The sequence below is a fragment of the Aristolochia californica genome, unplaced genomic scaffold, assembly GCF_029961685.1.
Source record: "Aristolochia californica isolate CCGP_79_NKW_82.1479 unplaced genomic scaffold, dmAriCali1.0.hap1 SCAF_8, whole genome shotgun sequence".
Lineage (NCBI taxonomy): Eukaryota > Viridiplantae > Streptophyta > Magnoliopsida > Piperales > Aristolochiaceae > Aristolochia > Aristolochia californica.
This window is the reverse complement of record NW_027182279.1, coordinates 31,602,049-31,627,931: the sequence shown is the minus strand read 5'-3', so window position 1 is coordinate 31,627,931 and position 25,883 is coordinate 31,602,049. Positions and strand designations below refer to the sequence as shown.

Below are 25,883 nucleotides of genomic sequence, written 5' to 3'. Positions count from 1 at the left end.
CCATATACCACCTATTTCAATGAAGGAAAGATCCAATTCTTTACCAACTGCTCCAGCTTTTCTGGATCTTATTCTTTACCTTTGACATGGGTTAGAGCATTGCTAATATACTTTTATGTATTATGTATTAAACACACACCATCTATAAAACTTAGGAAACAATAAACGCAGTAAGTACTATAGCGATAAGAACAATTCCTAAGGTTATGAAAAGCACAAGCATAGAGAATCTTTTAGGTTCCTATATATTCTTAATTATTAATATTATAGTTAGAATCGTAGATACATGATCTTTGTCTTTATAGCCTTAGTAATATTTTTCTGTAATTTGGTTATTTTTAGTTTTATCTGTTTTACTTTGTCTTTATATTCTTATAGAAGAGTAGAAACCCCTAGGCAAATCTTTATACCTAGAAGACAAATAGTAAGGAGACCTGCAAATCATTCAGCTTTAAATACTCTAGATTAATCACTACCCCCTCCAAATTGGTATCAGAGCCCTGAGTCCTGGAACCCTCCAAAAAGCTAGATCATTTAGACCTTAGACTTCCATCAAGATTTGAGATAAAATATATAGGACCTAATTCCCTTAGGTGTCATTTCAACAATGAAGAACATATTTTACACGGGAATAATCCCCAATTAAATACTATCATAGATCTTATTATAAGTCTAGGTAATATTCTTCAAACAAAGTAACTGAAAAAGAATTCACTTTAACTAAGATACACGACGAAATTAAGACTTTAAAAATAAAAACAGAAAAACCCTCTGAGAATTTAGACTATCTAAAAAGTAGTAAAGGATCGCAACAAAATATTGATAAAGAAATAGATTTAATATCCCAGAAATTGAAAGGTATCACAATAGAACCTAGAACCTCCTTAGCTAAAAAACCATGGCACTTTCACAGCAAGGTGAAGGATTTACCTCGGAAATAGGAAGTTCTTCTAGAAACCTTAATATAATAGACAAAATAACAGGAAGGAGAAGTGTAGACCAAAGAGATATACAATTAGACGAAATAATAGATATAGATCAAGAAATTACTATATTTAGCAATAACCAATTAAACCATCTTAACCCCAGACAATTATATAGAACAGGACCATTAAACTTTAATACCTGATTATTTAGACATTACCGAAAACTCCAGATTAGTTGTGTAGGACAAGATTCTGTTAACATTAACTAAATAGCAGAACAAGCCTTTAAAGAAATAGGGGTAAAAGGATTCATTTAGGTCTGATTGTAATAGGGGTAAATGGATTAGGACGAAAACATCTAGGAACTAAAACCTTACTTAGTATCTACGATGATAGATGGGCAGACCCTAAAAAGGCAATGTTAGGAATCACTGAGGTAGATATGAATCAAAATGGAGGAATATTTTATTGCTCCCCAGACTTCCTTATTGGAATACAAGATTTTAGAAAATATACCAAAATAGGTATTCAGACAAAAAGATATGAATCCTTTGTAGGAAACAATCTTTTATTGTGTATTGAATTCTTAGGAAGGTGTACTTGTTCTAGCACTACTAGGTTCAAGGTTAAAATAGATGATGTAGTTAATTTAATAGGAAACAATGGAATAAAATTAATTAAGCCTATTAAATATTCTCCAGACATTTTAGCAGGATTAGAATGGAACCTTAAATTTAGAGAAGAAAAAATAATCAGTCCTGAAGAAAGTATCATGTACACAAATACTAAAGGTAACATAAATATTAGATTTAATAGCTATGAACAAAAGTATATAGAAGATACGGAATCAATCTCTAGTGAAAATTATGACCTAATCAATATAGAATTAGAAACAGATGAGATAATATACCCTAAAGAATTATATATATATATATATATATATATATATATATATAGAGAGAGAGAGAGAGAGAGAGAGAGAGAGAGAGAGAGAGAGAGAGAGAGAGAGAGAGAGAGAGAGCGAGAGAGAGAGTTTGGTCTACAGGTTCTATACCTAGGGCTTTTAGACAAGGGATGCAAGCTTCTGGGGAACACTGATTGCATTTAGCTCTTTGCTTTTGCTAGGATACCAAGCACACTTAAAACAAGGATTACTATCTAACCCTGTATTCCATGACCACGTATGTACACATTCTGAAGTAGTGTCCACTCTTAAGATTCTTATTTACTCAGAAAATATTTTTTTAATAGGTATCATTTTTTTTTAAATCGATTTTGGTGAGACCACTATCTAACCCTGTGTTGGCCTAGTTGCTTCCTTGGGATAAACCACACTAGTCAGACTCCCTTGCATACAAATAGTTGGCACACAATAAATCTTTTCTCATATACACAAATCTGTCTACATACAAGATATTTGAGCGCTCCTTTGAGTCTCTATGTCAATGTCTGATTGATTGGCACTCATCCAGCCCCACTATATATTGTTGGGGAATTGCTGGCCACATGCCCCTTCGAATGGTCATGTGCTTCTTGGTGCATGCCTCCTCATGTACAACCGCCCCAGCTAACACCCCATGGCCCACGTGACTAGAAACCGTTTAGGAACCATTATAAGCTGAATTTTGATGGTAGCGCCTTTGGGAACCCGGGTTTGGATGGTTTTGGCGGGGTGATTTTTTATCTGGGCGGCACTGCCATACTCTCTTACTGTGGCCCTCTCGGAATGGCTGACTCGACCATTGCTGAGTTATCTGGTCTCCTTCACGGCTTGTGTATTTTTAAGGATCATTTTAGTGGTCTCCTTATCATGGAGGGAGACTCCAAGGTCGTCATCGGATGGTGCTCCACCTCATCCTTCCCCCCGTGGCGTCACTGGCAGATTTTTCTTGATATTTTGGATATTGTATCCACCATTTCTTGTACTTCGTCTCATATACTTAGATCAGCCATTTAGTTTGCTGATTTGTGTGCCTAGGTCCCCCCCCCTTCAATCTCTTATTGTTCGGGGAGGTCACCTTTGATGTATCTTCCCTTTCTTGAAATAAGTTTATCATCATTAAAAAAAAAAGTTGGCTGCCACTAATCTGACATGCCTCCATGCCTTGGTGTTCAGGCACTAGTCCGTATGTGCCCAGCCTATACGTGCAGTGCCTAGGGGTGGCATCGAGTCGAGTCGAGCCGAGTTTGAATCTGCATATGTTCAAGCTGGGCTTGATTTAAATACTTCGAACTCAAGCTAGAGCCGAGCCCAGCCTTAAGCTTAAAATTGGAATTGAGCTTGAGCAGGGTTCAAGCTCCAACCTACATTTAAAACTTTGCATAAAATACAAGTCAAATAAACTGTGCATAAAATTATGCATAAATTTTACTTAAAATTGGGCATGACCTTTGTACATAAACTCTGCATAAAATTGTCTATAAACTCTGCATAAAATTGTTTATAAACACTTCATAATATTATGCCAATGTGACTTATATAAAAACATGACCTATATACAAAATGTGACTTTTATATACATTTCCCACTCTCTTGAGCCTAGCCAAACTCGAACCTGTATATGTTCGAGCTTTGCTTGATTTGAATACTTTGAACTTGAGTTCGAGCTCAAGCTTAGCTTTGAGACTAAAATTGGAATCGAGCTCAAGCCCAAGAATTTTAACCAAATTTGAGCTCAAGCTCGAGTCGGGTTTGAACTTTAACCTACATTTAAAACTTTCCATAAAATATATGTTTAATATTAAGTTCAAAGAATCCTAAAAGTATGAAAAACAAATAGAGATAATCTTGCATATCAGAGTTATTAAGAAACGAAATATGACTAGCTCTATAACTCATAAAGGATCTCAAAATAATTTGTATTGCATAAATTCTGTACTACAATGCATAGATAGAATAAGGATGAAGGAGATCAAATGGGAGAAATGAGCTTACCTGTGGCTGACATATATTCCATGACTTTTGTCTGCAACGCCCAGGTCAGCAATGCCTAAATGCGGTTGTGCGATGAAGAGATTGAAAGCGCTGAAGATGGAACATGGCAGAAATATGTTGAGGCAGGACTGAAATACGAAACTTCCCTAAAAATCTGAGCATGCATATTACTAGTGGTTGGTAATATGCATGCTCTCTTTTCTTTTCTTTTCCATTTTCCTTGTGCATCCAAACAAGAGAAACCACATTTCTCTTTTTTTTCTCTCTTATTTTTCATGGGCATCGAAACAAGAGAATCGATCTTTTAGTCCCATTCCTCTTCTTGGGTAAATCTTCATCAACGTCCGTCATTTCTGAATAACTGGTGCGCCCAACACTGTCAATAATACCATACGGTTTGACATTGTGCACAACCCCTTTAGGGAAAAACCTCGCGGAAGGGAGCCAGTCCTGGTTATGAAAAAGCTGAGTCTCATCCCCCTCCGACCACAGATCGTAGCCTCCAGAAAATTGAGACATATTAGCCAAAGCCTTCAACTGCTCGACGGATTTGATGGAAAAGAGAGTTGGGGCTCGCTGAACAACCTCCCACGGTGCTCAAGCTCAGAAACTATAGCTCTAAGTTCCGTCCTCTGCCTCATTTCGTAAATCTGGCACTCACGGCAAAGACGGGCCTTTAGGAGCTGTTTGGCTTTTTGGGCCTGCATCAGCTTCCACTGCCATTTCGAGACTCCGTCGAGGTAGGTACAAGGCCCCCCACCCAGTTTGTCACGAGGTCAGATGAGCCTAAACTCACTTGGGTAGCGGAACTCCAACTCACGTGATGGCCTACCTTCAATTCGTCAAAGGTAGTACAACCTCTCACCCCTTAGAACAACGTTGCAAACTCCTTCCTCTCAAATGAAGCACGAGCAATGAAAGATAGAAAAAAAATGGAATAGGAAGAGAAAGTAACCTTGTATTAATACTTGAGAAGATTACAAGGAGTGACCGTCCAAGGTGGAAGGCCAGCACTCTACAAAAACTCTCCCTCTCGTCTATGCTGAATGAATCTACAAGGGTTGAATGCCTTGGTATTTATAGGCTTCAACCCCTCCCTTCTCTCATGCTTCCGTCCAATGAGAGCAGAGATCCTCCCTTATATAATCTCCTTGATTTGATCGTCCATTCAAATCCCTTGATTTGCTCCTTCTTCTTAAAATTCGTTTTACCATTGTTTTTTTCCTTAGACACTTTGTTAGCCGAATAATTCTTTCTCTCATATTCGGTTAAATTTTCAGCAGTAGATAAAGCTGAAGCTAATGTCTTTACTTCCCGTGGGCTGACAAAGAATTGAGAAGATGGGAAGTAAAGACATTAGCTTCAGCTTTATCTACTGCTGAAAATTTAACCGAATATGAGAGAAAGAATTATTCGGCTAACAAAGTGCCTAAGGAAAATAACAATGGTAAAACGAATTTTAAGAAGAAGGAGAAAGGGGAGAAGAAGTCATGGGCAAAGGACGCCAAGGCTAGGCCGGAAGAGAAGAAATGAGGGGACAAACAAAAAAAGGTCCATTGTTTCATATGCGAGGGATTGTCTTAGAAAGAGGTTCCTCAATGCTGCTCAAACTGAGGTGAACAATGGAAAGATTGAGCCTAGGTTGGGCTCCTTAACACTTCTCCATGCTGCTGTCCGTTCAAAGGAGGAGAAGGTTGCTCCACTTCTGGTAAGACCCTTAAGAGAACATCTTTTTATCTCTCTAACACTTGCTGGACGTATTGTTAGAGCAGTGGTGGACACTGGTGCCACCCACAACTTCCTTTCGTCGGAGGAGGCTAGGCACCTAAATATACGAGGAGAGAAAGATGGGAGCAAAATGAAAGCTGTAAATTCTGCTGCTCGTGAAGTCCAAGGTATTGCCAAGAACGTCCCGGTGGAGATAGGCAAGTGGGTTGTATTTCTGAATTTTACTATTGTTGTCATGGATGATTTCAATGTGATTTTGGGAATGGAGTTTTTCACGGTTTGTAAGGCATTTGTAATGCCGCATGTTGGCGTAGTGGGGATTATGGACGAGCAAAGTCCTTGTACTATTTCTGAACTTGACAACAAAGATGTAACAAAAAAGGACTTAATGCTATCAGCCCTCCAGCTTAAGAAAGGTCTTAAGCAAGGCCGCTCTACTTACATTGCTTCTATTTGTGCTATAGAGCAGGTGGAGGTCATGCCTACCCCTAAAGAGATACAAGTCGTACTTCATGAATATAGAGTGTCAAGCCTGAACAACTTCCAGCGAGGTTACAACCTAGGAGAGGGGTGGACCATTGCATAGAGCTTGAGCCCGAAGCAAAAATGCCAGTACAAGCACCATAACGAATGGCGCCCAAAGAGCTGGATGAACTGCGAAGACAACTCAGTGAGTTGTTGGACGCTGGGTTCATAAGGCCAAGCAAATCACCTTATGGGGCCCCTATACTGTTTCAGACTAAGAAGGATGGAAGTATGAGACTATGCATCGATTGTAGGGTGCTCTACAAGGTAACTATTAAGAATAAGTACCCTATTCCTCTTATTGCAGATCTCTATGATCAGTTGAAAGAGGCGCAATTTTTCTCCAAATTGGATTTGCGAAGTGGTTATTACAAAGTTCAAATTGCTGAAGGAGACGATCTGAAGAATCTAAAGGTGCATTTTGGATACTTACTATGCTATAAATAGATTTCGTATCTGACATGTATTCATCTACTTCTATGAGATCTTGTTGGACATTTTCTACAAGGTTGGATCTCTTAGAGTTAATGTTTTGTCTTTTGGGACATGTGTTGGCTAAGTGTTCTGTTTGGCCACAAATATAGCAAGAAAGTTTATTCTTATAGGTTCTTTTTGGGTTAAATCTTCTAACATGTCTATCTTTGTTTAAATATGGTTTCCTACTTTTGAATCTACGGATAAAGTATCCTTTCTTGAAGTATTTTTTATGTTTTCTTAGTTTTTGTCCGAGTCTTTTAGACCATAAGCTTGGGTAGTATATATCTGCTTACAGAACCCATAATCATCTCCTTTAAGTTGTCTTTGTATTTGAATGTCTGTAAATTTTTCTTGAAGGATGGTCATAATAAACTTGGTTCTTTGTCCTATTGAATACACTGCTATAGGATTTGTTGTTTCTACGTTTTGCCATTTATCATATATTTCTTTTCCTAGTGCTCCTGGTAATTTCCTAAATAACTTTGTGCCTAAGTCTTTGTTGAAAGAATTTCCTTAAATACAGGTATAATAAAAGTAATCTTGGAGAAATTTCTTAACATATTTATAATTATGTAAACTAAGTTGCTCTAAATAAACTACTGCATCTTTTTGTAATGTTCCAAATCCTAGATTAGGGTCATCTCCTGTTACTAATTGATAAAATTTATTAACAAAATTATAGGGATTGGATCCTAGGCTCATTAGATGGCCAAATTCTTCTGGATTCCCTCTTTCATAACTTTCCCATAAAGCTTTTACGCTTTCTCTTAAAAATGTCTCCAAGTATATGTACATTTCTTCTACATCTTGAGACTGAAAGTTCTGAATATAGTCTGACACTACCTGATTTTTCCAAAGGTCTAATACTGTTGTCCATTCTTGGGGATCATGGGCTGAAAGATTAAAAAAATTTCCTTTGCCCATTTCTTGAAACTTTATAGGTCTTTCTATTTCTTTTCTTTTTCCTTTGGGACGTATCTTGTGATCAAAAGTTACTGGGTCACTATAAGGAATCCTTGGCATATTACCAGAATAATATACTTCCCTAGGAGGAGTTCGTGGATAAGTGATATAACTATTTCGGGGAATAGTATTAGAGCTTTCTTCATCCATGTATTCTTTGATACTTATAGTTTCTTCATCTTTTGTTGGCTCTAGAGGCATTTTTCCTATTCTGATGTTAGTTTCTTGGTCATAGTACAGATATTCTTCCTCTTGGATTTTTCCATTTTTAATTAAGTGTTCTTCTAAATGAAAAATTTCTTTTTCTGTTAATTTTAATTCTAGTTCTTTAGGGTATATTATTTCATATGTCTCTGATTCTCCTTCTATGTGAACTAAATCGTAATTTTTCGCTAGAAATTGATTCTGTGTCCTCTGTATTCTTTTGTTCATAACTATTAAATCTAATATTTATATTACCTTTTGTATCTGTATACATAATACTTTCTTTAGGACTAATTATTTTTTCTTCTCTGAATTTAAGGTTCCATTCTAATCCAGCTAAGATATCTGGGGAATATTTGATAGGCTTAATTAATTTAATTCCCTTGTTACCTATTAAATTAACTACATCATCTATTTTAACTTTAAACCTAGTAGTACTGGAGCAAGTACATCTTCCTAAAAATCCAATACATAATAAAAGATTGTTTCCTACAAAGGATTCATATCCTTTTGTTTGAATACCTATTTTAATATATTTTCTGAAATCTTGTAGTCCTATGAGGAAATCAGGGGAGCAATAAAATATTCCTCTGTTCTGATTCATATCTACTTCAGTGATTCCTAACATAGCTTTTTTAGGATCGGCCTATCTATCATCATAGATGCGGAGCAGAGTTTTGGTTCCTAGGTGTTTTCGTCCTAATCCTTTTACCCCTATGACAATTAAACCTAAATGAATTAAAGTATATAATTTCTTAATTTCTTTGAAAGCTTGTTCTGCTATTAAGTTTATGTTGACGGAATCCTGCCCTACACAACTAACTTGAATTTCCCTATAGTGTCTGAATAATCCAGTATTAAAATTCAAAGGTCATGTTCTATATAACTGTCTAGGATTAAGGAGATTTAATTGATTATTACTGAAGAAAGTAATATCTTGGTCTATGTCGATTATTTCGTCTAACTGAATATGTCTTTGGTCTACACTTCTTCTTCCTGTTATTCTATCTATTATATTAAGATTTCTAGAAGAATTTTTCCGAGGTAAATCCTTCACCTCACTGTGAAAGTGCCATGGTTTTGTTGATGATGAAGTTCTAGGTTCTATTTTGACAGCTTTTAATTTCTGAGTTATTAAATCTATCTCTTTATCAATATTTTGTTGCGATCCTTTACTAGTTTTTAGATAATCTAAATTTTCAGAGAGTTTTTTTGTTTTTACTCTTAAGGTTCTTAATTCGTCTTGTAGTTTGTTCAAAGTAAATTCTATTTCTATTACTTTGCTTTGTAGATTATTGCCTAGACTTATAATTAGATCTGCGATAGTATTTAATTGTGAATTATTTCCGTGTAATATGTGTTCTTCACTATTAAAATGACACCTAAGACAATTAGGTCCTATGTATTTTATATCAAATCTTGATGAAATTCTTAAGTCTAAATAATCTACTTTTTTAAAAGGTTCCAGGTCTTAAGGCTCTGATACCAAATTTAGGGGGTACTAATTTAATTTAGTCTGGAGTATTTAAAGGAGAATTATTAGGAGATCTTCTTATTACTTGCCTTATGGGAAAAAAAACTTGCCTAGGGGTTTCTACTATTCTCCTATAGGAATAGAGAGATAAAGTGAAACAGATAATACTAAATATGAAAAAGTTACAAATAACTATTGTTAATGCTATAAAAACAAAGATCATGTATCTAGGATTCTTCCTATAATATTAGCAATTAAAAATATAAAGGAGACTAAGAGGTTTTCTAGTTGTTCTGGTAAGAAAACAAAATAGTTAAATAACTCCACAACTAATATAAATAAAAATATATAGGAGACTAAGAGGTTTTCTAGATGTAAGGTTCTGTTTGGACGGAAACTTGAACTAAGCTTGTATGTACTACTGCTTCAGGAAAAGTTTGGGAGTGTTGGATAGGAACTTCTGTTAGAGCTTCATCTATTTCTTCGTAGCATAACAATTTATTATCTAATTTGACTATGGAGTTGTCTATCTATTGTTCAAGGGCAAGAATTGTAGAATTATTGGGTTGTTTACAGCTTCCTAGAACTTTACAGGGACAAGATGTTGATTCTGATACCAATTTAAAGGGGGTACTAATTTAATTTAATCTAGTCTGGAGTATTTAAAGGTGAATTATTAAGAGATTTTCTTATTACTTGCCTTCTAGGTATAAATATTTGCCTAGGGGTTTCTACTAGTCTTCTGTAGGAATAAAGGATAATATAAGACTGATAATACTAAATATGAAAAGATTACAAATAACTATTGTTAATGCTAGAAAAACAAAGATCATGTATCTAATATTCTACCTATAATATTAGCAATTAAAAATATGTAAGAAACTAAAAGGTTTTCTAATTGTTCTGGCAGGAAAACAAAGTAATTAAATAATTCAACCACTAATATAAATAAAAACAGGATACTAGTATAAGTTCCTATATTTTAAATCTTCTACCATAATATATGGAGTTGTAAAAAAGAGCTAGATATATATAGTATATAGGTAATATGGGTAAGATTATTCTAAAAAATTGTCTTAATATTTTATTAACTAACCAAATAAACATAAAAGTATAGCAGCGCTGTGGCTTCCGGGAGCAACGCTTGGCTCCGAAGAGGCAGAGGCGTTTGTTAGCCCTCACCCAGTAGTTTCCAGCCTAATATACCCTTATGTATAAACACAAAAACAAACACCAAGCCACACAATCTATAAAACTTAGCAGACAATAAAAGCAGTGAGGATTAAACAGATAAGAACTATACCTAAAGTTATAAAAAGCACAAGCATGGAGATGATTACGAAAAATAAGTAAGAAGTGTAATTCCCGAGGGGTTTATCTTTAGATCAAAGCTGTTTAGATCTTTATGCTTACTCCTTCAGGTATGGGAAACCCAAGACACCGAGAGGTGTGCAATTTCCTAGCATTAAGCTTCTGCCACGGGCTCCAACATTTAGTCCCAAGAAAACAAACCCCTGAAACCTCCTTGGGTATAAACGGGCAGAAACAAGGGACACATGGACCGTGAAGCATCAAAGGAATACCGCAATGCTTTTACTCTGTGCTTGGGATTAACCCTGGGTTAGAGGAGGAAGGTACAGATCTAAATAGACAGAGATATTCTTTGATTAAATATCTTTGGGTTTGAGGATCTTCCTCTTGATCAATGTTCTTAAGCACAAGTTGTTGTTCATTCGTAAGAACATTAATCTGATGCATTTGTGCCATAGATTGTAGATGAGAACAGCTACAATCTTGGTCTTCTTCTGATTGGCTAGATGAGGCATAATCAATATCATCCCCAGAATCAGAGTTTAAGAGAATTTTGGCCAACTGAATTCGTAATCCTTCATCAATCTGAAGTTTGTTAAGTTTCTCTTTAGTTTTGCATCTATTTGAATAGTGGCCTAATTTACCACATTTGTAACAGACAATTTTCTTTTTGTCTGGAGGATTTCTTCTAGGAGGTGGTCTCTGACGAGGAGGAGGTCTCCTAGATTCATGACGAGTCTTTTGATGAGACTGTCTTTTTGGATATCTCCTACTCTGGTGTGAATAGGGTTCATGTCTCTTAGAGTGAGAGACTTTACCTTTTCCCTTCCTTTGATTGGAAGGTGATGGACCTGTGTCACAAGCAAATTGTTCACAGAATTCACCAAGCTCACGCTTTCCAATAAGATTTTGTTTCTTAAGCTGAGCTTGAAGCTTTAAATCATTACATAAGGTCAGCCCTTCTTGGATGATAGCACTGGTAAGGAGACCATATGTATATTGATGGTAGTTTATAATTCCTACCTCATTACCTAACCTTTTTCTTACCTTGCTGACAAAAAGAGTTGGTAAACCATCAATAAATTTTGCTTTCCAATATTAATTATTGGCATCTGGTCTTTGCATAACCTTAGTGAGGAAAGCATCTTTATACCAGCAAAACTGGCTAAGTGTTCGACACCTAAGATTTTGCAAAACCTCTCTTCCCTTATCTGATTGGGAAGTCAGATTTCCAATGAAATGATGAACAATATAGGAAATCAAGGTATAAACTGCATCGTCCTCACCTAGGTAGGCTTGGCCAGATTCAGTTTTGATAACCTTCTTTGAATTATAAATTTCCTGATGTTGTTCAGGGGTGAGGATGTTATCCCACCAACCTTTGAGAGTTCCAGAAAACCCTGCAGTAAGCATATCTGCAATTCCTTGATCGAAATTCTTATGTTGCCGACAGATTGTACAATACATAAGCATTCGGTGACAATGTTCCAATATCTGATATTCAGATAATCCATCTATATTCCATCCATAAATGGATTTGCCATCATAAGATTTTTTATCTAAATAAACATTCTCTTCATACAATAGGTCTTGAGGTGTAGGCCTATGGTAATAGAGTTTGTTAGGTAGATCCCATTTCTGAGTAGACTTTTTCTCATAATCCAATTTTTGGATACTCGGATCTTGTATCATGTCTTGAAAAATTTCTTCAGTCTGATTGACATTGGTTAAACCTAAATCTTTGAGATTAGAGTTTGACCAATATCAGAATCAGAATATGCTGAAGGAGTTAAATCCTCAGAATTTTGAGATGAAAAATCTTCATTTAGATCTTCGTGAGATTCTAATGTTTGAATACTTTTTAGAACCTTCACAGCTTTTGCTTCTTTGGCTTGTTTTAGTTGATCTACAGAAAGATTCAATCTTCCAAGCTGAGATAATAATTCATCAACAACTTCAAAATTATTATCCCATTTAAAGTTCCTAATAGGAACGGGTGGTTTGATGAGCGGTTTATTGTTCATCAACAAAGGTAATTTTTGAGAAGATAAGTCATTAGGATTTTGACAATATTTCTCTGGATTTTACCTTTATCCCAAAAATCTTCAATACGAATTAGCTGTTGGCCAATTGTTTTGAGATTTAAATTGGTAAAATTGTTTTGTGTCCTGACTTGACCCATAGGATTAAGAGTGGAGAGAGAGAGAGAGAGATGCTCGTGCTTGTCAGCCAACCAGATGATTATTGTCGGAGAGTAGACAGTTAATGACCCTATGTGCTGTCTTTCCAAACCATGAGGTCAACAACCTGTCCTAAGAATGTATCTGTTCTCATGGTGGTTAAGAAGGTTTCTTGCCTCATCCATCCCAGTGTTGGTCAAAGCACGCCTCTGATTAAGGTCTCAAGGACAAAATGTACCACTGTGATGAAGGGAATTTTGGACCTTAATTTGAGTGTGTTTGGCATATGCATGTAGACCTCTGACCCAGGATCAAGCAAACATCTGGTGAAGTTATCTTTCTGGACATCAATTCGTAATCCACTAAAAAAACTGAGTGAGCTTGCAGATGGATTTCATAGCACTAAATGCAGAGTGAGGGAGGGGATGTGGAGGAAACCATGAGACTGTTCAAGCATTGTAGCCTCTGCTTCATGGTTTGAGGCTGTCTAGAGATTGTTTTTTCATCTTGCTTAGACTTGAAGGAGCCTCTTCAAATGTCACCTAGTGGGCTGAGGCTAGATCCCTCCATTTTGGAAGCTCTCACGTATGTTTAAGGAGATCGATGACAAGTTTTTTTAAAAAAAAGTTCTCTTGCTGTTTCTTGGGTATGCACCCCTTGCTCAGCAATTCTCCATGATATTTCTTTCGTTGGGAGTGGCTACAGCAGTCAATCCTATAATGGGTGATTGCATTCCCCTTGTATAGATGGACTGGCGATGATGGGCTCCTTGCAGTCATCTAATGTTTTTAGTAGCCAGCTCATGTATCTATTTCTCTACTATCTAAAATAAAAATGACAGAGAGAAGGAAAAGGAAGTGTTGTGCAGTGATGGGGAAGATGCAGTCATTAGATTTTGTTGGTTCTCTTATAAATGTTTCTTGGGAAGGGGCTTAGAAGCTCTGTTTGTGCACCAATTGGTGTATTGGTCTTTGTTTCACCCTTATGATGTTATTTGTGGTTGTGATTTGGAGCTTGGATGCAGGTGGTATGAAGCTGAAAGCTGCTTAGCCTCTGCATGCATCCGTTCTTTGCCCTTGATTTCTCATAGTGGAAGACATAAAAGTAGATTATGTTGTTGTTTTTTCTATTGAATTTCTTTAATATTACATAAAAAAATTATGGGAGAGGAAGGGAGGAGGGGAAATTAACAGATTAGTGTCTGGAGTGCCAAAAAATGTAAAAAAGGGCTTGTCGTCTTTGCTGCCTGCCACAATGGCAATGAGGCTCTGTGCTTTCATGGACATTTTGATTGTGTGGTCACTACCTTCTCCATTGATTACATGAAAATTTTGTGTTATCTTTATTCTTAAATAAAACATCTATGAGTAAGTTGATTGGTAGTGAGTGATAGATTACCCTCAAACTGGTTTGTTTGACTGTTTTATTAATTGAAAGAGGGTGAAGCTTTATTCCGATATTAAATGTATGACTCAACACAAGTATATGACTCATAATGGGCAAGGATAAGCTATAGTCCACTACTGTCTATATTTTGACAGTTTCATGGGTAGCTTAATCTAAGTTCATTTTTGAAAATATAATTGATGTTTCAGATACCGGATGCTTAGCCGTTCATATGCCTTTTGATGCATACTAAGATTGAGAACATCCTCTGATTTCCAGCCAGGACGCTCGGTATGGTCTTGGAGATCTTCAAAAACATTTAAGTTTTGCTTCTGATTCATATCTAACTAAGAGCTGCTCTTATGTGGTCTGATTTACTTTTTTCTTCTATAGTATGGTCATTTCTTTGCAGATCCTCAGTATGAGAACGTTCAGCACATTATATGTTGAGACCCTTATGCCACTTATGGTTATGACTTTGATTTTTCTAATTCTGTGGGATTCTCGAGGTATTCAGATCCTGTCTTGATGTCATATACTGAGAAGGATGGGTCTTTATTTTAGAAATATGAAACAATATGTCTTAAATCATGTACAGACACACAGAACCTCCTGTGATACAAATTGCTTTCCAGTGTACTGTCATTGTGCCACCTGAGGAATCTTCAGTTTCAGGATCAAGTGCTGAAAACAAGTACGTATAACCAGCTGCCATGTGCTAGGAAGTCCTTGTCTTTTCATTTGTGGTCATTCTGTGTTTTAATCGACTCTAAAATTTATAATTGCTCTTACCTACAGTTAAAGTTGTGTAAACATCAAAGTTTTTTTAACCCAGAATCATATGTATTTTAGGTTTCTTGTGATTTCTCTGGTTTTTCATATTATATTGTAATTAGTATTATAGAAGCAGTGTATGGAGATCAGAAATTGGTCTAATATTAGAGTTTCTTGGGAAGAGGAGTAATAAGCTGTTCTCTATCTCTTTTTTCTTTTTTTGTATAAAAGCGAGATAGTAATTTATTAGTAGAGAGAGGTACAAGATGTTAAAAGCAAACTTAAAAAGCATACAACTGAATAGTTATTAGAGGACATTAAAGAAAACAAATACAATAGCACAACCAATCTATTACAATGTTAAGCAATGGGAAGGGAATCTCCCACAATGAGTTGTTGTTCCAAGAAATCAGTTAGATGATTCACATCCCCATAGAGTGGCATCCAGCTCTTCCATCAAATGCCTATAAAGGTCGACAATTTTCTCAAAAATCAGAATTAAGCATCAAGGTGAGGACTTCCCTGAACATCCTGCTTGAAACAACAGCCAAATCACCTCAATGATGGCAGGATTAGAAAAAAGAGTTGGTAAATACTCTTAAGGCCTATGAGGAGGATCAAAAACTCTGCCTCAAAGGGTCACACTGCATCCACCAGCTAGGCTAGGATTGCTCTGAGATCAAAATTGTGTTTTTACCACCTATTCTATGGTGGTGTCTACTCCTTGATTGTCTCCATTCTAGCAGTCAAATGTGAGGCAATCAGCTTTCTGTTTCTCTCTGAATGGATCCAAGGAGATGAAAAAGGTCAAGAATTTCGCTGGACCAAAATTTTATGTAGTTCTAAATATTAGTTGATTAGTCAGTTTGGGAGGTCCACTCCTCAACCTGTAGACCTTACTGTTTTCAAGGCTAAACTTATCGGGACTTATTCTTCTCTCTCTGACCGGACCTAACATCTTATACTGAGATGAAGAATATCTTGGCAACTAATTCAACTCTAGCCCTCATAGAGCAATAAACAACATTGTTATGCTGGAAATTTGCTGCCATTTTCATCATTACTTTGTTTCTCTTATTCATTCAAACCTTTTTTTAGGGGATTGTTTGACTTTCTTCAAGCATTTTCTAGGGGGTTTTGTTGGCAAAGAAATGAGTTTTGCCAGCCTCAAACAGCAGCTGCAGCATTTGATAATTACTCTTTGCTTTGGTCAATGCTCTTGTTAAAGTCACGAAAAAGATCTTGGTCATTGTTATTGTAAAATAATCAGATATGAGAAAGATGAAGTTTTGGAGTGAAGAATAGCCAATTCTGGGAAGTCTCACTTTGCGTCAACATTGATCAACCCCTATATAAAGATGTCATCGAGTTGATGTACAGAGCAAACATACCATGTTATAATCTTGCCACTCATAATTGCATCGTGAATGAAATGACAATTTGCTTCAATGTATTTAGTTCTCTCATGAAATATTGGATTGTTAACAATAAAACTAACAGCCTGATTGTCACAAAATATTGCCATAAGTTTTCAATTGAGAACCCAAACTCTATTGCTAAAGACTTAATCCACATTATTTCACAAGCTGCATACGCTTGACCTTGCTAGTATAGTTTGTTTTGGTACTTTTTCTAGGTCACAAGGTTACTGCTCATAAATGTGCAATAAACACTTACTGAGGTTCTACTAATTTTAGACTTTACATTGTCAATATTTTGAAAACCTCATTATTTCTAGATTATGGTGTGGTTTATGAAACAATCCCTGTCCACATTTTAAATACCTTAATATCTGTTTCACAACTTCAACTCCTCAGGTTTTCCATAAACTGACTGACAACACCATCAACATAGGAAATATTAGGTTGAGTCTTAAATCAGCTTACCAACAAGTCTTGTAGTATTGGGTCTTATCTTTAGGTATTGGAGTCTGACATTATCAACATAGGAAATGTTAGGTTGAATCATTGGATCGTTATTCAGTTTGCTAACAAGTTGTCTATACTGGGTCTTATATTTAAATATTGGGTTTTGTTCATCATGCAAATTTGCATTTTGTTTGCATCAGACTCTCAGTTGACTTTGCTCCAAATAAACCTCTCTCAGCTTATCTTAGTCTACATATCAGTTGTATATTTCCTTTGTGTTTGTATAATTCTCTCCTTGTTTCGTGCAACATCAATATTGAGGAAGTAATTCAGGTGTCTTAAATCCTTGGTTTGAAAATGTTGTTTGATATTCTCACTTTCTTGTTGTGTAGTCATCTACATAGACTATTAAGATAACAATACTTTTGTCCCTCTGGAGAACAAAGATAAAGTGGTATGAATGGCTCTTTTTAGACCCCAAGCCTATCATCGTTTGACTGAATTTATCAAACCAAACTCTTGGCTCGATTTTAGACCATATATTGTCTTTCCAATCTACGAGCCCTATATTTCTCCCCTTGAGTAACATATCTAGGATATTACTTGATATAGGCCTTTACAATAATATCTTCATAACAAAAAGACATTTTTAATGTCCTACCCTTTATTAACAGTAATAGAATTGGATGAAATTTAATTTGACATTAGGAGAGAATGTTTCATAAAAACCCAGTGACAACTACAACAATGTGGCTCTGATACCATTAAAATAATCAGAATTAGGAAAGATGAGGTTTTGGAGTAAAGAATAGCCAACTACAGGAATTCTCTCTTTGCGTTATTCTGAGATTAGGATTTATATCGAACCTTCATCCCTTAATAAATTTTTCTTATGAGTTTTTACAAGATGAGACTAAAATACCTGTGAGTAAAAGCCTACCTATCACTCAGAATAAGTTGAGGGACTGAACTACCATTAACTTAAAAAGCATGCTCTAAGCATAAACCACAATAACAGGAATGCCCCTGAATTATAAGAAACACCTGTCCACAGTTGTTAAGAAAATCTTATTTGCCTTTTAGAAAGAAAAAAATATGAACATAGATGTTAACAATATTTTGTGGAATTGGATTCTTTTGACTGATGATTGATAGGTACTAGTATTTAATTACTCGAGGAAAAAAAATTTTGAAACTGTTTCTTTTTTTTTTTAATTTAAAGATGTTTGTTGGTAACTACTCCGTGAAAACTTTCTCGTATATTGTTCCACTCATAAAGAGGAGTGTTTTGGCCTTTTTCATTGTTGAAATATGGTTGTCAATGCCTTCCCCTAACTGTCAACATTCTTCTCACTGCATGTTTTATGGCATAACAATGTACTTTCTTTAGGTCCAGATACTCCCTTAAGCGGCACTTAAGGATAAGGACATTTCAATATGCTACAACTGCAAATATGAATGAACTTTACGACAGCGTTGATCCTGAAGTTGAGTTGTCAATCCTTGTTCATAAGGTTGTTTCGTATCAAATTTTTTTTGCTGTATTTTATTATTAGATTTCATTTGTTTCTTAGTGTAGAACAAGCTAGTTTTATTGAGAGTTTGGAATATCTTGGTTGAGTAAGACACTTCTGTATTTGAGAGGCCTAATATGCATCACCATTCTGAATGGCTTTTTGAGCATTGGCGGGAAATTTGGTTTAACGCAACAATCTATACATGAAGCTCATCTAAACGTTTTGGGTCCAAAACAGTTAGTGTTGTTGGATTAAAAAATTGGACCAGGGGCTATGGATGAACTAGAGTAAAGTAAACTCTTAAAATGGCAGGCTGAACTCAAGTACACATGAGCATTATCTAGGTAAAAGGGGTGTTACATCTTTTAGGTAAGCTAGAGATTGATGCATTAGTGCCTTTTCCGTGTGATACATTCTGTAAATTGTCACTGTTGATGAGTGTGTGTGTGTAGATATATATATTTGGTTTTGTTTTCTCATTAGCATTTTTTTCTTTGTATGCATTTAATAATATGGAATTGACCATTTCAAAAAAAAAAAAGGGAATTTGTCAAATGCTTAGCTATCTGCAGTATTTTTTTGACTTGATTGTGGTAATATGGTTTGTGAACATGATTTCTCTGCCATTGATGTTGAATCATAAATTTCCTGTGCCAAATATGCCTTCTTGTTTACTATACTTCTTAAAGTTCCATTACATGTGGAGAAGGGAAAAAGAAGGAAAACTGTTGTGTTTTCAAGTCAATTAAACTAGTCAAAAACATTAAGGTCAGTCCTGACTGGAGACTTGAGTACCACAATCTACTTTATATTGATCCTTCCTGCTCATTTGCCCTTGTTTGGCACAAATTTTCAGGTAATTTCAGCTTCTTTGGAGCAAGGAATTAGGGAGGGAGGCATAACAGCAGATCCAGCACTCCCCTTTCCTCCTCCACTAGACTGTAAGTTATTTCCTTTTTGGTTCTTCAAATACTGATGCTAGGAGGAAGACATAAAATTTGGGTTTACATTCCAGGTTATGGAATTTGATTCCTACCTATAGCCTGTAATTAGGATTTAAAAAATCCTTTAGTTGTTAAGTTTGATTATGAGCTCATAAATATTTAACCAAGTTATTCCAACTGCACTGTCACAAGAAATGTGTTTCCTTTTTGTGGTTCATCAAGTAATCATACCAGGAGAAGGCCCTAAAATTTAAACATAAGATTTGGGGGTTAGAATCCAGTCATTCTGTTTGTCAAGTCCCGTAAGGATGTTGTGTGACATCCTTGTGCAGAAACAGATCGATATGTGATCTTAACTGGGGTCATATTCTTGCAATCACATGTTAAATAGATTATGTTTGTTGAGTCTAATGGTGGGTTTGGAAATATTTAGCTCAAATGCTGCAGGGTTATCGGAAAGTAATCCTGACATGATGGGGCCACCGAGTGGAAATCAAGGATCATCTGATTGCTCATCTTTCTTAGATTATATGCATAATCTTTTTGGAATGACCAGCCAGATGGACCCTACTCTCTCCTTTGGGTTCTAGACCTTTTTTAGTTAATGATTTCAATAACAGTGTTTAGATTGTTTTGATTCACCTACTAATACTAATGTTATTTGGTGCAGGCCTCTTGCGAACAACAATTAACAAACTGAAACAAGACAAAAGTATCACTCCAAAGCTCACATTTATTCAAGGGGGACAGGACGATGCCACTGTGTTCGAAAACTATCTCATAGAAGAGAAGGATGTTGATGATAATGGTTTAACAAGTGTGGTAGGCTTTGTATCCTTCTAGGATGAAGTGACTCAGTGGGTGGCGGACTATCTTGCATAAATGAGTTAGCTAGATAAATGTTCTTGCAATACCAAATCATGCTTTGTGTCAAACCCCATGGAGCAGCCTTTGATATCGCATTGGTATTCTGCTTCCTCGTCTTTTAGTTTCTGCTCTTTCCAGAGGCGGTAGTCAGAAGGGGCAACGAACGAGTCGTCCACCCCTATAATCACTTTCGAGTGAAGAAAGAAATAGGTCCCTCATCTGTGTCCCTTAGAGTGAGCGATAGAGAACTAATTAGTATCGAGAATACTGAAACCGAAAAGTATTTCTTCCCTTTTTAGAAGCAACTCGTTCATTTTGACCGTTACTACATCAAACTGTGGGACTCATAAAATATGGCTGGACATGGTACTACTTTCTTTCTTTCTCCTAATTATTCAATCCTATGGTTCAATTCTCTGCGAGCTGAAATGTCTTCATGTCTCTTCATTTGCAAGGGAAAAAGGTCGGCCTAGTAAGAAGCTCAGGACTTCCACTAAGGTTTTATAATTTTGAAAACCCCAACTCTCGCCATGTATTTGGTTGCTCTCCTGTTCTTCCCCTGATTGTTTTTTCTTGGCAGGAGGATTATCGAATTGCTGTTGTTGATGATGATGTTGATTATGCCGAAGATTTTGATGAGGATCGTCGTGAAGGTATTACTTTTGCTCATTTTTTCGTTTTGTTTTAGCTTTTTTTTTTTTTAGTTCACTTTAGGTGCTTGAATTGTGTTTATGGGTACGGAATATGGATTATGAAGATGAAAGCGAACTGACGAAGAGGGATTTTTCTAAACTCGAATTAAAGCATGATCATGCAAACCGCCCTTTATGGGCTTGCGCTGATGGCCGGATCTTTCTTGAGACATTCTCACCGTTGTATAAGCAAGCCTATGATTTCCTCATTGCAATTGCTGAGCCCTTCTATTTTCTTCTACTTAAAACTCTGTGTGGTTGCTCATTTTCATTTTGTTGGAAAAATGTTGTGCAGGCCAGAGTCTATGCTTGAGTATAACTTGACGCCTCATTCCTTATATGCTGCTGTTTTTGTTGGGTTCGAGACTGAAACAATAATTACTGTTTTGAACAAGCTATCAAATACTAAGCTCCCTAAAGAAATGATTTATTTCATTTATGCTTCAACTTCTAATTATGGGAAAGTAAAACTTGTACTGAAGAAGAACCGGTACTTTTTGGAACTTATGCTTTACATGATACTTGCAGGTGGTGCGAATTTGGCCTCGTATTCTATCACAAGTGGTTTATTATTATTATTGATGTTGTTATTATCATTATTATTATTCTTATGGTGATGAGGGGAATTTGGAACTTATGCTTTACATGATACTTGCAGGTGCTGAAGACTTTGCTGAAGGACGAGGTTATATCTAAAGCGAGAATTTATTCCAATGAGATAATTTATTTTGCTGTTATTTTCTTCATGCATGTCCACTTTATTTTTCTGAGTTGTGCCTTTTTATATTTTGTCTTTTATCTTATCTTTTTGGCGAGTGACAGAAAATTTACATAGGAGTTTCTATGGATTCATCTATATGCCTATTCTTTATATATTTTATTATTATTCAAAATGGTTGCATTTACCATTTAATTATTGAAGTTGTTTGCTTGTTACAGTGGAAGAAAATAACTTCTGCTCTTTTTCTTTTTCATAGAAGGGAAGTGGAGTTTGAACATCTCTTTTGAAAAAAAAAACTGTAATTTAATCATTTTTTGCCTGCATAGTGAATCAAAACTCATTTGAATTGAAATTATGAAATCATCTCCAAAGCCACTATCACACTGCAGCATGGAGAGATTATTTGTCACTATGGCTAAACCTTCAGATAAATGGTTAAATTTCTATGATAAATCATGAGAACTCTGACACAAGTCTGGTGGTGATGCAAACTCTTGATCTACTATTTAGGGTTCACAAGGAAGTGATGTATTTACAGTTAGCAAAGCTTTGAGTGAAATGGATGGTGGTGGTCATCAGGAGTTGTTCATTGGTGCTGATGTGGCAGCAATAGCTGAAGAGAAAGAAACCCATTCTTTTGAAATAGATCCTACTAAGGTAGGGTGGTCTATGAATGATGATGTATATTTAAGTGATTAGTGGTTATAATTGTTTTGACCCAACTTAAACATTTACAGGTTGAAAGTGTCAAGCAAAGGTGCTTACCAAATGCATTAAATTATCCCATGTTGGAGGAGTATGACTTCAGAAATGATACAGTAAGCTTTATTTCTCACAAATGCTTGATGTTCTGCCAGTTTTGTTCCTTGTCACACATCATGGGTATGCTGTTGACTTGATGTTGCTTACTGCAGGTGAACCCTGACTTAAACATGGAATTGAAGCCTCAGGCTCAGCCACACCCATACCAGGAAAAGAGTCTCAGTAAAATGTTTGGAAATGGTGAGGCCTATTGTAAGACAATATTTTTCATGTCAATATAACTCTCCAGCAAAATAGTTGAGATTGTTGAAGACATTGTGTAGAATTCTCAGAGAGGCTACATTGGCTAGTGCACTAGAACTGGATATTACACATAAGGGTGGCTTCGAACCGAGCCGGCTCGCGAGCCGCTCGAGTTCGGCTCGGTTTCGGCTCGGTTTGAAACGTTATATTTCGAGCTCGAGCCGAGCTTGAACTCAGGGATGGGCTCGTTTACATTAACGAGTCGAGCTCGAGCAGAGCCCGGTTCGGCTCGTCGGCTCGTGAGCCGACTCGTTAATATAACGATCAATTCGGGGATCGGGGATCGGGAGACCTCTTCGATTCAAGAAATCTCTCTGCGAAACCCATACCTCCCTCTGCCATTTCCATGCCGTTTCAGCGTGATTTCTTGTGGAAATCGCTGTCCGTCAGCAGGTATTCAGGGGAAATGGGGGATTTGGTCTTCAAATCCCTCGTTCTCCCTCTCCCTCTTCGATTCCTCGATTTCTTCCTCTACAATTTCTCTCTCTTCTTCCTCAACGATTTCTTTCTCTTCTTCCTCTTCGATTTCTTCATCCAAGTTTTTCCTTGCCGACAAGACAACGGTCCGACGGAAGGAGGTAAGATTTTTATTTAATCTTCATTTCTCAACATTGCTCCTTCATTATTGGAAAGTCTTTATGGATATCCGAACGGCACACTCTGTTTTTGTAAGCAAACTCAGCTCTGTTTTTTCTTTTTTCCGATATTTCCAGCTAACTGTTCAAAGTACACTCGGGAAGAAATCATTGGAAGAAAACTGGTATGAATTTTATTTCATGATTTTGAGTGTTGATAATGTTTGATTTTTTGAAACGGTGAGTTCTTGATTTAAGGGTAGAATGTAAGAAGATCATTTTATACAGATTGTATAAGGTTGACCTATTTTATTCTCTTAATTTTTTTTTTGCTTGAGTGTGCCATCAATTGCATTCTAACTGGCTGAGAGCCCGGAAACTTCATACTGAGCTAACATTCAAGAAGGAAAGGAAGGGTGGGGGAGAAATCCCCCACCTTGTCAATTGTTATGTTTTTGTATATCTCAGAATGACTTACTAAGCTCAAGTGCTATAATGTTTGAAAATAGTTGGTTGGTTGTCAATGATTTTTTTGTTCAAATTCCATTGTTCTTCATAAATGAAGTTATTATTCTAGACTTTCAAATATTTTTATGTTGTGGGATCTTGTTTCTTTTTTGCCTTCTTATTTTTAGGTGTCTGGCCTCTTATAAAATTTTGTACGTTTATCATACATTTCAGCAATAAACAGCAATGGTATTCAAATTGTTACTTGATATATTTTAGCAATGGAATTTTATTTCATGATTTTGAGTGTTAATAACATATTCTGTTCAATAATACTCTATTATAGTTAATGGAATTAGGAGCTTTCTTAATTGCATCCAACTTCTCTTTATTATAAAAAAGAATAAAAAAATTTAGTTTTTGTCCTTCTTTCTTAATTCTCATTGAACTTATATCTACTGCTGTTCTCAAATGTTATATGGCTTGATGTATTAGCAAAAGTGATTTGATAGTTCCTTTTCTATCTTTTGGAAATTGAGATCTTGTGTGTGAACCTTTGATGTCTTAAATTTACTCATTGGATGATATATGATGCCTAAACCTCGTCAAATGTTCATATTTCGTTGAATTGATACGTTAGATATAGACGGATGTAAATTATCTCTCTTTTTTACAATCTATTTTTATCCTTCCTCTTCGATTTCTTCATCCGAAGTTCTTCCTCGCTGACGAGACGAAAGCGACGGTCCGATGGCAGGTAAGATTTTTATTTAATGTTTTGTTTTTTTTTTGTCACCGACCTAACCCTACTAAATTTCTAACTCTCGCTTCGTTTCAGCAGTGCTCCTTCATTCTTGGAAAAGCTTTTGGAGATATCCCTGAACGGCAAACATACTTTCAGGTTCTGTAATTGTTGATTTTTTTTTTCATTTTTATCATTAATTTATTGGTATTGAGGTTGAATTTCATCAGAATATTAGAAGAGAATGTTGGTGTGCTTATTTCCTTATCTTAGAAGTTTTTAAATTTATATATAAAAAAGGGTTCGGTATATTGGACTGGAAACTATTAGGTGCAGGGCTACTGGCTCAAAGAGACCCCGCAGAATTGAAAGACAAGGGTCGTTCCCGATTGTCACAATGTCACGTACCTTCCTCTAAGAATAAACAAGTATCTTAAATTATGTGTAGGATCTTTGTTGTTCGGATAACTTTCTTTTCTTTATGTTTTTAATTTGTAATTTTATTTTTTTGTAGAAGTAAGAATGTCACACCTCCTCAATTGACATCAATAATTAACACTAGTTTTAGTGTGACTATAAATAGTGACTCAACTCCACCAGAGTCACTACCCTTTGTCATAGAAGTGGGCCCAGATGAAATTACCATAAATGAGGATGAAGGTGATTCTACTCATACTTCAAAAAGACAAAAAAAGTCTCATGTGTGGTTGGAATTCAAAGAAGTATCACTTAATGGTACAAAAAAGGCTCAATGTGTTCATTGTAAAATCAATTTGAGTGTTATTAGTAGTGGAGTGACCACACATATGATTCGGCATTTGAAACGTTGCACTAGTAGAAAAGTGGCAATGAGAAAACAAAAAACCTTAAAATTTCAACCAGTGGGAGCGGGGTCTAATGTTGATCAGAGTCCATCTGGACTTCCTTTTATGGATTTTGGAGGAAATTATGATCAAGCTAAAATGAGAGTACTCATTGCTCATTGGATTCTTATGCATGAGCATCCATTCATGATAGTAGAAGAGGAGGGATTTAATTTTGTAATGAAGATGGCAAATATGAATTATGAGAAAATATCCCGGAAGACTATTAAGGAGTGTATGGAGGTGTATGAGGCAGAGAAAAAGAATTTGAAAATTTTGTTAAAAGAGATTAACAAGATTAGTCTTACCACGGATCTTTGGAAGTCTCAAAATCAAAAAATTGAATACATGGTTATTACTGGGCATTTTATTGACAGTAATTGGAAGCTACAAAAACGAGTCTTGAGTTTTGTGCATGTTCCTCCTCCTCGTCGTGGCGTTGATATAGCAGATACTATTTACAAGTGTTTGAAAGAGTGGGAGATTGAAAATAAAGTTTTTAGTATTTCAGTTGATAATGCTGCATATAAATGATGTTTGTATCAAAGTTTTGAAACAAGATTTTTCAAGGAAAAAAAATTTGGTGTGTGGTGGAAAGTTGTTTCATGTGCGTTGTTGGGCTCATATTTTGAATTTATTAGTCCAAGATGGTCTTGTTCAGATTAAAGATATCATTGATAATGTGCAACTCGTTGGAAC

General features: G+C 35.9%; 1 pseudogene; it reads left to right on the top strand.

Moving 5' to 3' along the window:
- Positions 1 to 20,055, top strand: part of LOC137938409 (protein transport protein SEC23 D-like) — a 79,823-nt pseudogene extending 59,768 nt beyond the window's left edge.
- Positions 20,056 to 25,883: the final 5,828 nt, after the last annotated feature.